The sequence below is a fragment of the Sinocyclocheilus rhinocerous genome, unplaced genomic scaffold, assembly GCF_001515625.1.
Source record: "Sinocyclocheilus rhinocerous isolate Xijiao unplaced genomic scaffold, SAMN03320098_v1.1 scaffold954, whole genome shotgun sequence".
NCBI lineage: Eukaryota > Metazoa > Chordata > Actinopteri > Cypriniformes > Cyprinidae > Sinocyclocheilus > Sinocyclocheilus rhinocerous.
This window is the reverse complement of record NW_015644642.1, coordinates 68,004-82,449: the sequence shown is the minus strand read 5'-3', so window position 1 is coordinate 82,449 and position 14,446 is coordinate 68,004. Positions and strand designations below refer to the sequence as shown.

Sequence of the window (14,446 nt, the reverse complement as noted above, 5' to 3'; positions counted from 1 at the left end):
AAAAATGTGCCATTTATAGCCTCGGCTGCAAGGATCATATATAGTCTAGCAGACTGAACACAGTTTTATATATTCAGTGTGCGTGCATCTGTGTTGGAAGAAGGCATGTGTGAAGGAGGGCGAGCGATTGTTTATGGCTGGATGAGTGGGGCGATGTTTTGATCAGGCCTGCAAGAGCAGGAACTGCTTGAGTATGCAGTGACCTTCTGAACACTTCAATCTCCACACCGCTCACTCCATTACATTATGCAGAGCAAAAGACTAAACCAAGAGCCAATCGAAGAAAATATACACCAGACGCATATAAAATATATTATAGGAAATATTCGTTTGCGCTGTAGAGGGATCAAATATTCATAAAATCTCATGAAGAGAAAGCTTTCAATAATAACTGTATAGCATTAAAACATAAATACAGTAAAACACAGGTAAATAGAACACTTTACCATGTTTACCATAGATACTATAATGAAATGTTCACTCACAAATTTAAATTCTGTCATTTATTCACCCTTGTTTCATTTTTGTATGGCTTTCTTCTTTGGAACACAAAAGAAGATATTTTGAAGAATGTTTCAGCTGTTCAATGAAAGTCAATGGGGTCCAAATTTTTCTTTTGTGTTAAACGGAACTATGGTTGTCATTGTAAAAAAGTGAAAACACATAAATATCATAGTAGATGATCAAAGTGCAACACAAAATTGTTCATGCAAGTTGTATTCCTCTAAAGTCTACTCTCTGCCATTCTAGTCATTAAAAAAACATGGCGTTGGCTGGCTCCCTCCTCCTCTCTCTTACTAATGGAAGGGTAACCACACTAAAAGTGAAAGTGGAAAGAGGTAACCTTTCTCCTCCAACCGGACAAACATGTCACTCTATGACAAAGTCTTTTGGTTTAGAATTGATGCCTTTGGTGGAAGACTTTCATGAAACGGGTTTCCTCAAAAAAGCCTTCTCGCTGAGTGCAACAGAGCAAGTTAGTGAGCGATTAAGCAGAGATGCACGCCAAATGAAGACAATCAAGAATGTGGTTAAGGTTAAGCGGGTGATCAAGATAAGCTCTTCTCTAACTGCCAAGTGCCAGACTGTAAGCAGACTGTAACTAGCTTTAATTTTGTTTTATTTTGTATTTTTAATTTTAATTATGATGATAGTTTAAAGTAGTTTTAATGGTTCAAAAACGGTTTGTATCTTCATTTTTTTCAGTATTAGTTTTAGGTTTTATTTATTATAACTTAACACCATCAATTGTTCCATTTTCCTTGAACAATACTTAGAAAGTGATAGTTCACTCAAAAATGAACGTTCTGTCATCATTTACTCACTCTCATGTTGTTCTAAACCTTCCTTTTTTTCCTGTGGAACACGAAAGAAGATATTTTGAAGAATGTTCGGAACCAAACAGTTTTGGTACGCATTGACTTCTGGATGGAGAAAAAAAAAAAAAAAAACACACATTATTCAGAATATCTTATTTTATGTTCAATAAAAGAGTCATACAGGTTTGAAACAACATTATGGGTGAATAAATGATAGCACAATTTAAATTTTTGGGCAAATTATTAAAATGTGAACTGTTGCTGGTTGTTTTACATGATCACCAGACAGACGCTTAATTTCTAAATGGTTGGTTCTTTTTGACAGAATACACAATACAATAGTATAAAAAAGTGGAAGATTAATTAAATCAGTCCATCCAATATTGAGTAAGAATACAAATACTTGAATAATATTACTACTACTACTACTACTACTAATAATAATAATAATAAATAAATAAATAAATAAAACATAATTGAGTTTTTGTTTATACTATAGTGCACATTTATTTATTTTTTATTTCTTTGTTTTTATTTTACTTAACAATAATGCCAAAAACTATGAAGAAAAAAACATGAAAACTTTAATCCAGTGTTCCTGTGTTTTCAATTGTATTTTAGTGCACATGCCACATTTTTATAAAAAAAATATTTTTTCACATTTATATTTTTTACATTTATTTTTCACTCAATTGCAAATGTTTTTATTTTATTAAAAAACTGTTGTGTGGTTTTTGTTTTACTCAACAAAAATAAAATAACAAAAATCTATGAAGAAACGTAGAAAATGAAAAATTTTAGCACACTTTTTTCGTTTTTGTTAAATTGCAAATGTTTTTGTTTTTATTTTACTTAAAATATAACAAAAAAAACACTATGATAGAAATATGAAAAAAGAAAAACTACGAAAAAAATTATTTCTTGCAAATGTTTGTTTTTATTTTACTCGACAATGACAAAATTGCAAAAAATAAACAAAAAAACTAATTTTTAAATTAAACTTTTGATTTGTATTTTTGCACACATTTATAGTTTTAGTTTTTGCTTCTATTTTGCTTAACAAAAATTTTAAAAATGAAAATTTAGCTTGCTTGCAAACGTGTTTGTTTTTATTTGACATAACGAAAATATTTGCTTCACTGCTCCTTTTCGCCTTTGCAATAGTTTTTGTTTACAATAATAACCTTGACTGTTGGCTGCTTCAAACTTTCACACTTTTTCTTTGCATCTATCTCTCATTCCCTCTGCTGCTGCATTGAGGGAGGGTGATGCTGCAACGCTGAGATATCTGCAGCAACATGCAGAAATCAGCAGGGAGAGACTGAAACACACACACACACACACACACACACACACACACACTCAAACACACACACACATCTACACATATGTAAATACTCATACATTCTCCATAAAGCACTTATGCAACATAAAACATAAAACAAGAAAAACAAGCATTCCAGCAGCACGTTTGAGAACATAAACAAACACAATCTCCATTTCACTTCACAGTCCAAACAACTGCAAGTCAAATAATCATCCCTCAGTTTCATAATGAATCAGCTCGTTTTCACGTCATGTCCACATAAACAAACCCAGCGCGGTACGAGCAACGCTGGCAGAGGACCAGCCTCACGCGACCAGCAGCATCCCAACATGGACGCCTTTGTTTTGATCGCATTCCCAGTCACCATAAGTAACCATTACCCGCATCTCACCAGAAGGCAAACACGCGCAGGATTGCAACAAGCCACCAGAGACCCTGACCTCCTTACCATCCTTCGCTCTCTCTAATCGCTCCACAGGAAGGATGTTCAGCCACACCTTGGAGAAAAGAAACCCCTCTGTAACCTCTCCTGCAATCGGCCGGTCGATAACACGACAACAGCCCCACCGTGGGCCGCAGGATGAGATGGTGAAGTGGAGGCACGTCAGAGCATAACAAGGCTGATGCTGCATGTGTCTAATGGTGTTCCTTCTGCTTGACAACTCTAGTTGTGGGGTGGGGTGGGTGGGGGTTGGGGTCGGCTGTGCACTGCAGTTTGACATCAAGAGAAGGTGTGCGTTCTCTCGAGACCAGCATTATTATGCACTATTATTTAGTATTCACACCTGTCGTGCATTTTTGAGACTACCGAGGTGTGGCATGTTTTATTTCGGTTGCATCAGCGTTGCATTCATGCATCTATATGGATACTGTACTTCCTCGAAAACACCGGCATAAACAGTGGTGCAAAGTGCTGATGTGGAGACGGACGGAGTGTTGCCATGGCAACTGAATGTAAAAACGGAAAAGGAGAAAAAGTTGACTGGGCATGAGAAGAGGAGAAGAGAGGTTGCGGAGGCTGTGTCGCCTCACATCCCAAAGCGAGAGACACTCCAAACATCTGTTCTATTGACTTCCAGGGATTTGATACTACTTCCGAGACGCATGTCGCAAAAAAAAAAGTCTGACACCAAAGAAATCTATTTGAAAGAGGGGTTTTTTTAGCTGACACTGTCAAAAAATATTTTTCGAAATTGTAAACAGGGTTATTATCATTAACTAAAACTGTAACTAAAAACATTAAATCCCATTTTCATTACTTGCAATAAACGTTAAATGAAATTGATATAAACTGATATATACTAATATAAGTAATGACAACTAGCTGAAATATATATATATATTAGAGCCCGACAGATATATCGTTTTGCCAATATTATCGGCCGATATGAGCCTGTCGCAGATATATCGGTATCGGTGAATATGCCGCCGATATGATTTTTTTTTTACAGAACATATAACGCAGATTAAATGCTTCTGAATGGTGTAATTACTTCGTTTGCACTCCATTGTTTGCTACTGGCGACCCAGGTCAGTGTAGATGCACGTTTGAGAAGTTTGAGATTAGCTCAAACTTCACCCGAGTCCGCTGCTTCAAATTATCTGCCCACCACCCACCCGCACCTATGTTTGATCGTCACATTACAATGATTCTAATTCTTAGTTTTGCATGATGATATGATAAATGGGTGGTTCATTTTTAACAGCAGATTCAGTGACGTTAGAGACTAGAGCTGATCTGCGCATCACGGCACGCATCTGCGGCGCATTAAAGCCTGTGTTACACCGTGTCTACACCAGACGCGAGCGGTGCGGCGTGGAGCGACAAAATACAATAGAACCTATTATGCTGTCTACACTGGATGCGGCACGGCGCGGCGTGGTACAATATAATTCTATTGTATTCAAAATACAATAGAATAATTCAAAATTAGAATCATTCTAATTCAAAATACAATCGAATTCTATTGTATTTTGTCGCGCCGCACCGCTCGCGTCCGGTGTAGAATAGAACCCATTGTAATCTGTGATGTTGTCACTAGATGCAGTAAACTGATGCCTCGTTCTATTTATGACGTGCTGACACAAAGTTCAAATGGTTTTCAACGGTCGCTTTGTCGCATCCTGTTGCGGCGCAAATACAGTGTCAGCATAGTTTGTCAGTACAGTCAGTAACGTAGCAGATTGAAAAGTTAGTTTATTTTTGCAGTCCAATAGGCCGCAGTGCGGTGGTGGCTTGTGTCTGTTGAATGGTGATCTAACGCTACGTTGTCACCTAGTTAGAGAGACTCAATGCTAAGTAAATAAACAACAATGTCCCCGTCTTTTACTCTCACAATGAGTTTATCATATTCGTTTGCTACATTAGTAGGGCCCTATGATTTCCGCGATGCAGAAAACATGGACGGAATCCAGTCATAAAAACGGATTTTACTGTACAATGCGGAATTTCGTGGAATTTGTCTTATTTTGATGAATAAATAAAAAACAGGTCAGTACATATAGACTGTGTCTGTGAATATTAAACTGCAAAAAGACTTATTTAAATACGAATCCTCATGTTCTGCATGTTCATTTGATTACCAGAAAATACACAACACAGAATTTGTGAAGAAATATTATTCATTATTATTATTTATTAATTTTAGATGTTTACACTTGGAAAAGCTGTGCTTCCTGCATAAACCTGCCCCTGTTGGTTTGGCAGTAGCTTGCTTGCCCTACAGTTACCTTGTTTAATTTCTTAATTCAAGTTATATATATTTTGTTCTATTTGTGTATTTTAAGTTATTTATAATAAGTGAAGTGAAGATTACTGTTAAGTGCACTGATGTCAGACTCATTTAGAATAATAAAGTTTATTGTTAAATTGTTAAATACCCTGCCTCCACTACATAGGCCTATGTTTGTCACATCATTATAAGTGTTTGATCACATTTGAGTTATCATTGCAAAAAATGTGTTTATGTATATATATTCTGTTTATGTAGGCTATACACTGTATTCTATATACAGTACCAGTCAAAAGTTTGGACACACGAATGGGAAGTGTGTCCAAACTTTTGACTATACAGTACTATAATATAGCCTACACATAAAGAATATCGGACGATATATAGGTATCGGCCTTTTTTTTTACTCCCTAATATTGGCATCGGCCCCCAAAAAACCCATAAAATGCATTTACACTGCAAAATTTCGAATGCATAAAGAATTTTATCAAAGATGTTTTAAATATTTTTAAACATACAAAAAAGAAGTGTTGGGAAAAATGCAAAGATAGTTTTAAATATGAAACCAAACCAGTAGGTGGTGGCGAATGACTGTTTGAACGAGTGAGTCATTTAGTCCTTCATTCAACAGATTCGTTCAAACGGCTGATTCATTCAGAAACGAGGCAAGTGACTACTGTCTTTATGAATGGTTTACTGAATCATTGACTCATTTGATTTGTTCAAAAACGTGGATTCATTCAGTAACGAAACACCGCTGTGTTGCTTGGAGACAAAACAGTTCTGCTGTGGCTTTGATTGGAACTATTTTCATCAGCGAAATTGAACAGAAACAGTCAATATTGTGTCTAAAATGTAAGTCACTTAATTTTAACTTCATGTTTATTGAACTATTATTGTATAAAATCACAATGCAATCGTGTTGAAACATTTTGGCCGTGCAATGTTGCGTACCTAAATCATAGGCTATACTATAAATGTATTGTTTTTTTACTCCTACAGTATGCATCTATAACTTTCTATGAGTGCTGTTGCACTCATTTGTTTTGATTTCTGCACGAGTCTCTCTCACATACTCATCAGGCTGCACAAGTCTCATCTGGCACGATATAAATACATTATCGGTCGCCGTAAGTGTGAAGTCAAAACAGACCCGCTCGGAATCGGCAGACTGACCGGCCGGTCACCGGTCCGGGCCGATCATGCGGAAAATCGTCTAATTCCGGTCCCTGGCTGGTCGATCGATATATATATTTCAGCTAAAGGCCAAGGCAACATTTCTCATTTAAATGTTTATTAACGTGATGTACTAAAACAACTAAAACAGAGTATGTTTAAAAAAAACATAGACATTTAAAAACACCAATGCTAAAATGGAAAAAAAAACTAAAACGTAAAAATAAAAACTAATAGTATCTCAATGATACTAAAATAACACTGGTTGTAAATAAAACAAGAGATTACTTAAGTACATTTTACAAGAAAATACTTTTTTTTCAGTTTTTCTACTTGCGAACTGTTACATTGTAATTATTTCTGAAATTTACTATCAATTTCTAAGTAAAAATGGTTTCAAAGTAAAGGCTCGTTCACACCAAGTGTGATAAAGTTAAAATAAAATGTTCAAAGGTAGTGCTGGGCGGTATACCGCAATGCCGGTATATGTCGCTTAAATAACATTCGGAACGCCACACTGTTTGAAAGGGGTCCCTTTTCACTGTTGCACTGTGGTGAGGGAACAGCTGTATGTGTTACTAAGCGTGAAAGTTCCGAAACTGAAGCTGTAGAACTAATAGAACATGATGATGACAGAAGAACTCATCCACAATATCCACATTGACCACAATATCCACCGCCCCCTGCCATCAGCTCACACGTCTCACACACACGAGCGCGACTTTAGCACTAGATTTAGCAACTTTCAGACCCTTTTAGCGGCTTTTTTCCATAGAATATTCATACTGACAAACCTAGCGACTTTTTTGGATAAACCTTAGCTATGGTTCAGTTGGAAGATTTCGCCAGTGCTGTCCCGCGAACGCGAGGTCTGACTTTCCCGGAGAAGTGTCACCTCTCTTGGCTTCTGTTCTGTGCAGTGAGCGGCAGAGAAGCCGACTCATCAATAAATGAGTACAAAACAGCGTTTCCTAGCACCTGTCGCTAACTGACTGTTTGGAATTATAAATATGAGCGTAGTTCATCTGTTAATATCACATGCACTTTTTTGTTTGTTGTTTTTTTTTGTTTGTTACTCAGACGCAGGCAGTGCGCTGCAAGAGACAAAAAAGTAATATAGCTAAAACAACCGCATAGCCGCTCTTTAGTGTAGATGCATGTTGATTTTATCAGACGATGCCGCGATTATAAATGAGAGTGACTCCTGGTTAACATGTATTAAAAGGGGTCGTGTTTAGTCACTATTTAGTGTGGTATTTTTTGACAATATTCACTCATCATGACAGTAAAATAGGGCATTCTAAGTCAATATACTGCAGTATTTCCTCTCTCAATCAGTAGAAAATATGGTTAACACCCGGTCATGCATGGAAAAAAAATACCGTCATGTACCGTGAAACCGGTATAATTTTGCAAAATACCATGATATAAATTTTTGGTCATACCGCCCAGCACTATTCAAAGGGTACGTTTACAAAACAACTGTAATAAAAACAGAAGTGTTTTTTTCTTTGTGTTTCATGTCTAGACAACATTGTCAAAATGATTCCAGTTCACACAGCTCCACAAAAATGACAAAAAAATGCTGCATTATGCACTCCAGGCCAGTAGTTGGCAACGTCACTTTGGCCTGTCCCAAATAGAACACTTCATGTGCACTTGCGGTCTTACGGACTTACAATGGCCGCCGCGTGCACGTGTCCGTTAAGTCCACGAGACCGTAGGGTGTCCCATTTGTCATTTTAGCGTCAGAAGGGTGTTCGCGAGCGCCTCCTTTGTGGCCGTTATGCGCCCTCGATCAGCACTTCTGCCGAGCCCGCACTGGTGCGAGCTCCGCAGCAGACTTCTACCCAACAGTCAAAGCGGCATTACATCACGAAAGTGCGGACTCAGAGGAAGACTGCGAGGGTTTAGGGTGCCATCTGGGACAGGGCCTTTGTAAAGAAACACTACATGCCTACACATACGCATTCCTATAAACTGCACATGTAATACACACATGCATGATGTCGCGGTTTTCTCAAGTTTATGTTTTTGTAGTTTACTCGGATGCGATAATGGTATCGTTTTCAAAAACTTGCACTTTAACACCGTTTTCAAAAGTTTGCGTTTCCAGTAGGGCTGCACGATAAATCGCATGCGATATTTAACGCGCATCTTGTCAGAAAGCCGGTTCTGTAATCAGCGGTAAATCTCCATCACGTGCGTGCTTTCACATTGAGCAGCATTAAGATGTGCATTAAATATCGCATGCGATTTATCGTGCAGCCCTAGTTTCCAGGCCCCTAAAACGCTGTTTTCATGCAAATGAGCGCCCAAAACACATAAAAAAAAGTTTTCAGTTTTTAGTTGAAAGCGGTGTCGTGTAAATACCTGCTAAATCTATGACAATAAGGAGATTGACAACACAACTATAACATTAACGACATTAACGACAATATCGTTGGAATCACTTTCAGAGCGATTTCTTTCCAGATGATAAACGATAAAAAACACTGACAGCCAATCAGAATCCAACGGACTTTAAAGAGTTCGAGCATTTAAAGTGGCAGACGACAAAACTGCAGCGTTTACTTACATTAAACAGAACGTTAACGCCCATTGGTGTGTCGACACTAATATAGTTATTGTTATAGTTATCATTCTTGTTGTGTATGGGCCTTAAATCCTAAAGCAATGTTTTTCAGTGCATGACAGCCAAACAAAGAGAAGCATGTCTCTATTTAAAGTGACAGCGATAGTTTTATAATGACAGACTGCACCTGAACAGCTGCGAACAAACATCCCAGAATGGAGGAAAAAGGAAAGCAAAATATCTTAATCCGGGTTATTCATTAACTGTATGGATGACATCACTTATTTGGACTCTGTGCCATACGCACGCTGATGCAGAGCATTGTTCAGTCTGAGCCTGCATGCATTTGTTAATCATTGTTGCAGTGAAATCATCTGTTGTGATGAACTGGATTTGTTAATCATGGGCTGATCTGTGTTTTACATTATGGCGCAAGAAGGTTTAGTTTAGTTTTAAATCACAAAAAATATATCACATTTCATATCAGTATATCCCAATATATACCAAGTTTTCTTTCTGAGACAAACTATAACTATGTGCGCTCACTCAAAGCATAGCCATTATAAGAACACCCTCAAGATCTCAGTAAGGGCAGGCGAGCTCTCTCAAACCCTCTTGTTCTCCAGCCGGTGTAATTCTCAGCACGGGCTCAGCTCTGCAGGGGTCTGAACGCTGACAGCCTGAGATTAATGCTCTGATCAGGGCCAGAGTAATGCACACTACTAACCCTGAACCGCCACATCTGTCTCCACACCTGTCTTAGTGTCTCATGCTGTAATGTGCCACTGTACATATTTTCTCTAATTATTTGATAAAAAATCAATCTATCTATCTATCTATCTATCTGAGACTATTTCTGAAATAATAATGCTAATTTATACACTAAAGAATGTAGATTTTAATGTATTCTGTATTAATATAATATAGTGCTGGGCGGTATGACCAAAAAATTGATTATAAACGTATATATATATATATATATATATAGAGTTGTTATTTTATTATTGTTTCTTTTTAATAGTAGCCTAATTAAGGGGGAAATACATATGTAAACCTTACAAAATAATATATTATTTTATATTCAGTATTATTTTATTATATTCATTATTATTTAATTATATTATTTTTTATGTTTTATTATATTATTTTATTATTTTAATTTACTTATTACAAGATACATAACATCATTAACTTTATACATTACAATATATTTTAAACACTAAAATGTTAATATTGATGATAATCAATCAAAGATTCTGTTTATCATTAGTACATATAACAAAATAAGAAATAAGAAATGTTCTTTAAATATATGGACTCATGATAATATCAATTTCAATGATAAAAATGAATATATATATATATATATATATATATATGTTGTTACATTAGTACTAATATAACAATAATTACAACAACATATTTTATTGTCAATAATTATCAAAATATATAATATCACGTTATATATACAGTATTATATATTTTCTAGATTATAATGTTAATATGTATTTTAATAATTCAAAGATTTTCTTGCTATTAATACAAATGTAAAAGTATGTTTGCTATTGTTATTTCATTATTCATGTTAATATCATAGGTTATATTATTACGAATAACAATAATATCAACATATTATTGATCAACATATAATTAATGATCAGAATAAACAATATATCACGTGCATAAAAATATAATGCTACTACACATATATATATATATATATAGTAATGAATGACAATATATTGTTATCAATATAAGTGTTATTGATGTTATTTTTGTTTCATGTAATAACGCTTATAAATAAATAAATAAATAAATAAAAATGAATAAATAAGACATTATTACAGGGACTGTAAATTCTTCATGATCATCAAATTTACTACATAAACCTAATGCTGGACTATAATAACGAAGCTCCCAGACTCCACATCTGTGTACATGCTGCAGTGTACAGTAGACATGCAGGACAAGCCTCACTCACATCAGACGAGAAACACTGAATATTGTTTGTAACGTAACCCTGTAATTATTATGCATGAGCACACAATAAAGCATGAGCGACTGATAATCCACTATCCCCACAGTCAGTCAGTCAGTCAGTCTGAAGATGTCACATTGTTGCGCTCACTCACACAGACGAGACACTCGCCAGTAACGCTACATCCATCCCAAAACTACAGGCGCTCTTCGCCTCTCGTCAAATAAAGCCATAAGCATGCTCTCAAATATCAATCCGCCCCCTTCGCCGCCGCGCTCACCTCCGTTCGCCCCGTTCCCGAGTGTCTCAGCTGCGCTCCGATGGGAAGCCATTGTCACTAGTGTGTACTGATCCTGAGTCTGCGGTCTCATGCGAACAAAACCGTCAGAACCGTCCTAACCTCCTCAGTCCCGCCAGCGAGCGGCGAGATACGCGACAGTAGATTTTGGGCAGCCGGGAAAACAGAAGGTGCGCTTAGGCACTATACATGAACTAAGGATGAGGTCATGGTTCAGGAGGGGGAAATGCCGCTGACGTCACCGCCAGCCAATGGGAGCGCGTGGCCCGGGGGTCCGCTGACGTCAGCGCGCTGATCCGCAGATTAAAGGGACACTGATCCTGCGGCCCAACGTTCACACTATCCATACTAAATAGTATGTGAGATTCAAATAAGTGTGTCGCAAAGCATAGTGTGTTGAAAATAGTATGCCAAAAGTCCCCGGATGGTCTACTATTTCAGGTCGATTTTCGAAGTGTGGATCCGTGCACACTCTGATGGCTAAGATTGCCCACAATCCATTGCGCTTTAGCGAACGATTAGGTTCAGAACTACAAACACGAATACAAAGCGTTAAAAAAAACTACAAACATGGCGGATGTGCGCGACCGACTGTTATTAAGTAGAGAGGTTTAGATGAAGGGGGTTGAGTTTCTAATAATCAACATTTAACCTGGTACAAATATTTATTTAATGTTATCTGTGTTATATTTCATCTGCAAACAAAAATGTGAACTTTTATAAAAATCCGTTTGGTCGTTAACTTTTAAACGCATCATTATGCAGATAATCTGAGCAGAGTTCTTTGCATAAAGAGTCAAGACCCAGGGCTGGCAGATCAACGTGCTACTTCTTTTCTCTCCAATGCGGTAGGAAGACAAACGAAATGAAATGTGGAGGATGTTAACTGTGAGAAGATGATTGACAGGCCAGTTTACAGTGACAGGGTGCGTGTATGACCTGATAGTATGTCCCAAAGCTTGCCTTCTCTTCTACTACACAGTCAAAAGTGTGTACTTTTTCTCCACCAAAAGAGTCCATACTTTAAGGGCGTAGTATATACATTGGGTCGCAGCGTGAGGTTAGTGCGCACTTTGTAGGTCACCCGCTGGACGCGAGTTAAACCTCATTCTGAATATTTCCAGGATTTTCTTTTTCTTTTAATAATATATATGATCAACAAATGAACATAAGTAGGCTATGTGAACTTTTTTTGTTGTTGTTTACTATTAGTCAGATTCAATAGTCAAACTGGCATGCATTTTATAGACATGTTCATCGTGTTGTTCAAATGTTATTCGCTGTAAAATAAACAACAGTGTAGTAGAACGTCTCTAAACGAGCGCCCTCTGCTGGAGGAGGGAGACAGTGACAGCGGCCATTTTTGCTCAGTGAAGGTCTGCCATCTAGCGGTAAAAAGTTGAATTATATTCTTCAGCATATTTCATTTATATTCTTCAGAATATTTAATTAATTATAGTTTATTACCTTACAGCGGACATACATGCACAACATGCAACATTTTTTTTTCTTAAAGCCATGAATGTTTCCACCACAATGTTGTTCCCATCAAACAGAATATCAAATACCCGTGTTTTAAAGCAAGTGTTGAAACTTTTTGATGGCCAGACACCTCAAAGGGAGCTATATATTTTCAAATAGAAAGACAATTTTGAAAGAAAAAAAAAAGTTATTTAAAATATTAACTGGTGAATATTCAGTTTCTATTACAGACTCTGTTGATGTTTTCTACCCACCATGAATGCAAGGATGTATAAACCTAAAGAGAAATATGAAATATTGATTTCTGAGCAGTCTTTAGAAAGAAAAATCGATTTTATTTAAATTATTTATTTCCAAATTTTTTTCATAGCTCATTTCATAGCTGTTTTTGTGTTACCTAAGCACACTTTTAAGTTATATTTTCAATTTTATTTTATTTTTTTACATAATTTGACTAACAGCTTGATTGGAAATGGTGCATAGTAATATATCAATCTTGTGTCTGCACAATAAATATTGAAATAATTTTTAATCTTTCAATTTTCTTATTTTAATATTTGTTAAAATGTTAAACTATATAGTTTAACATTTAATAATTAACATTTTAAGATGGGTCTGAAACAAGAGTAAAATAATAAAATCTAAAAGACATCTATTAAGGAGCAAAAAAATAAATGATATTCACTAGCGTTCAAAAGTTTTAGATTGGTAAGGTTTTTTAATGTTAAAAAAAATAATAATAATTTCTGCTCACTAAGGCTGCATTTATTTGATCAAGAAATACAGTAAAAAGAGTAATATTGTGAAAGATTTTTTTTTTTTTACAATTTAAAATAAGTGTTTTCTATTTGAATATATTTTAAAATGTTTTTATCAAAGCTGAATTTTCAGCATCATTACTCCAGTCTTCAGTGTCACATGATCCTTCAGAAATCATGCTAATATGCTGATTTACTACTCAAAAAACATTTCTGATTATCGTCAGTGTTGGAAAAAGTTGTGTCTAGTTTTTCTGATGAAAGTTCAAAGGAAAACAGAAAGAAAACTGATATTTTAAATTGTAAGAAAATTTCTCTATATTACTGTTTTTGCTGTATTTTGGATCAAACAAATGCAGCCTTGGTGAGCAGAAGAGACTTATTTAAAAAATTCCACCAATCTAAAACTTTTTAACAGTAGTGTACATGACCTAGTGTAGTGTACATACTTTATAAATAGAACTACTGTAGATAAAAATGGAAGCAAGTATTGCATTGCATAGAGTTACATATCAGGTCAAGGTAACTGTTTCACAGCTGCATAAGAAAGAAGCATCGTACGCTCAGGAAAGTAATACTGTAGGCTATGATGAATTAACCAAGCAATAATAAACAAACCAAGATTATTTGACTGACTTTTATTAAAAATCATGGAAAGTTGTGTGGGAATCAGTCGGGCAGTTGGCATTTGTCAAAAATGTGTAAACGCTCTGTATAACCTGACTTTCCTCACAAGGTCACTGACAGCAGTATTCAGGCAGAGAAAACTAAGTAAATATATAGTTAATGATCTAAAGAAAG

The 14,446-nt window shown here is 36.0% G+C and overlaps 1 protein-coding gene across 5 annotated transcripts in view; it reads right to left on the bottom strand.

Moving 5' to 3' along the window:
- The window catches only part of LOC107758748 (dual specificity protein phosphatase 8-like), a 56,426-nt gene extending 44,820 nt beyond the window's left edge, over positions 1-11,606 (bottom strand). Inside the window, exons 1-2 of one of the 5 annotated variants that reach the window (XM_016576554.1) lie at positions 11,388-11,606; positions 2,504-2,607 (exon numbers count right to left, since the gene is read on the bottom strand). The gene's annotated coding sequence lies outside the window, so the exon portion shown is untranslated. Of the gene's footprint in view, positions 1-1,325; positions 1,349-2,503; positions 2,608-3,094; positions 3,790-11,110; positions 11,229-11,387 lie in introns of those variants that run through there. The other 4 variants (XM_016576551.1, XM_016576555.1, XM_016576550.1 and 1 more) reach the window with 4 other exon arrangements.
- Positions 11,607-14,446: the final 2,840 nt, after the last annotated feature.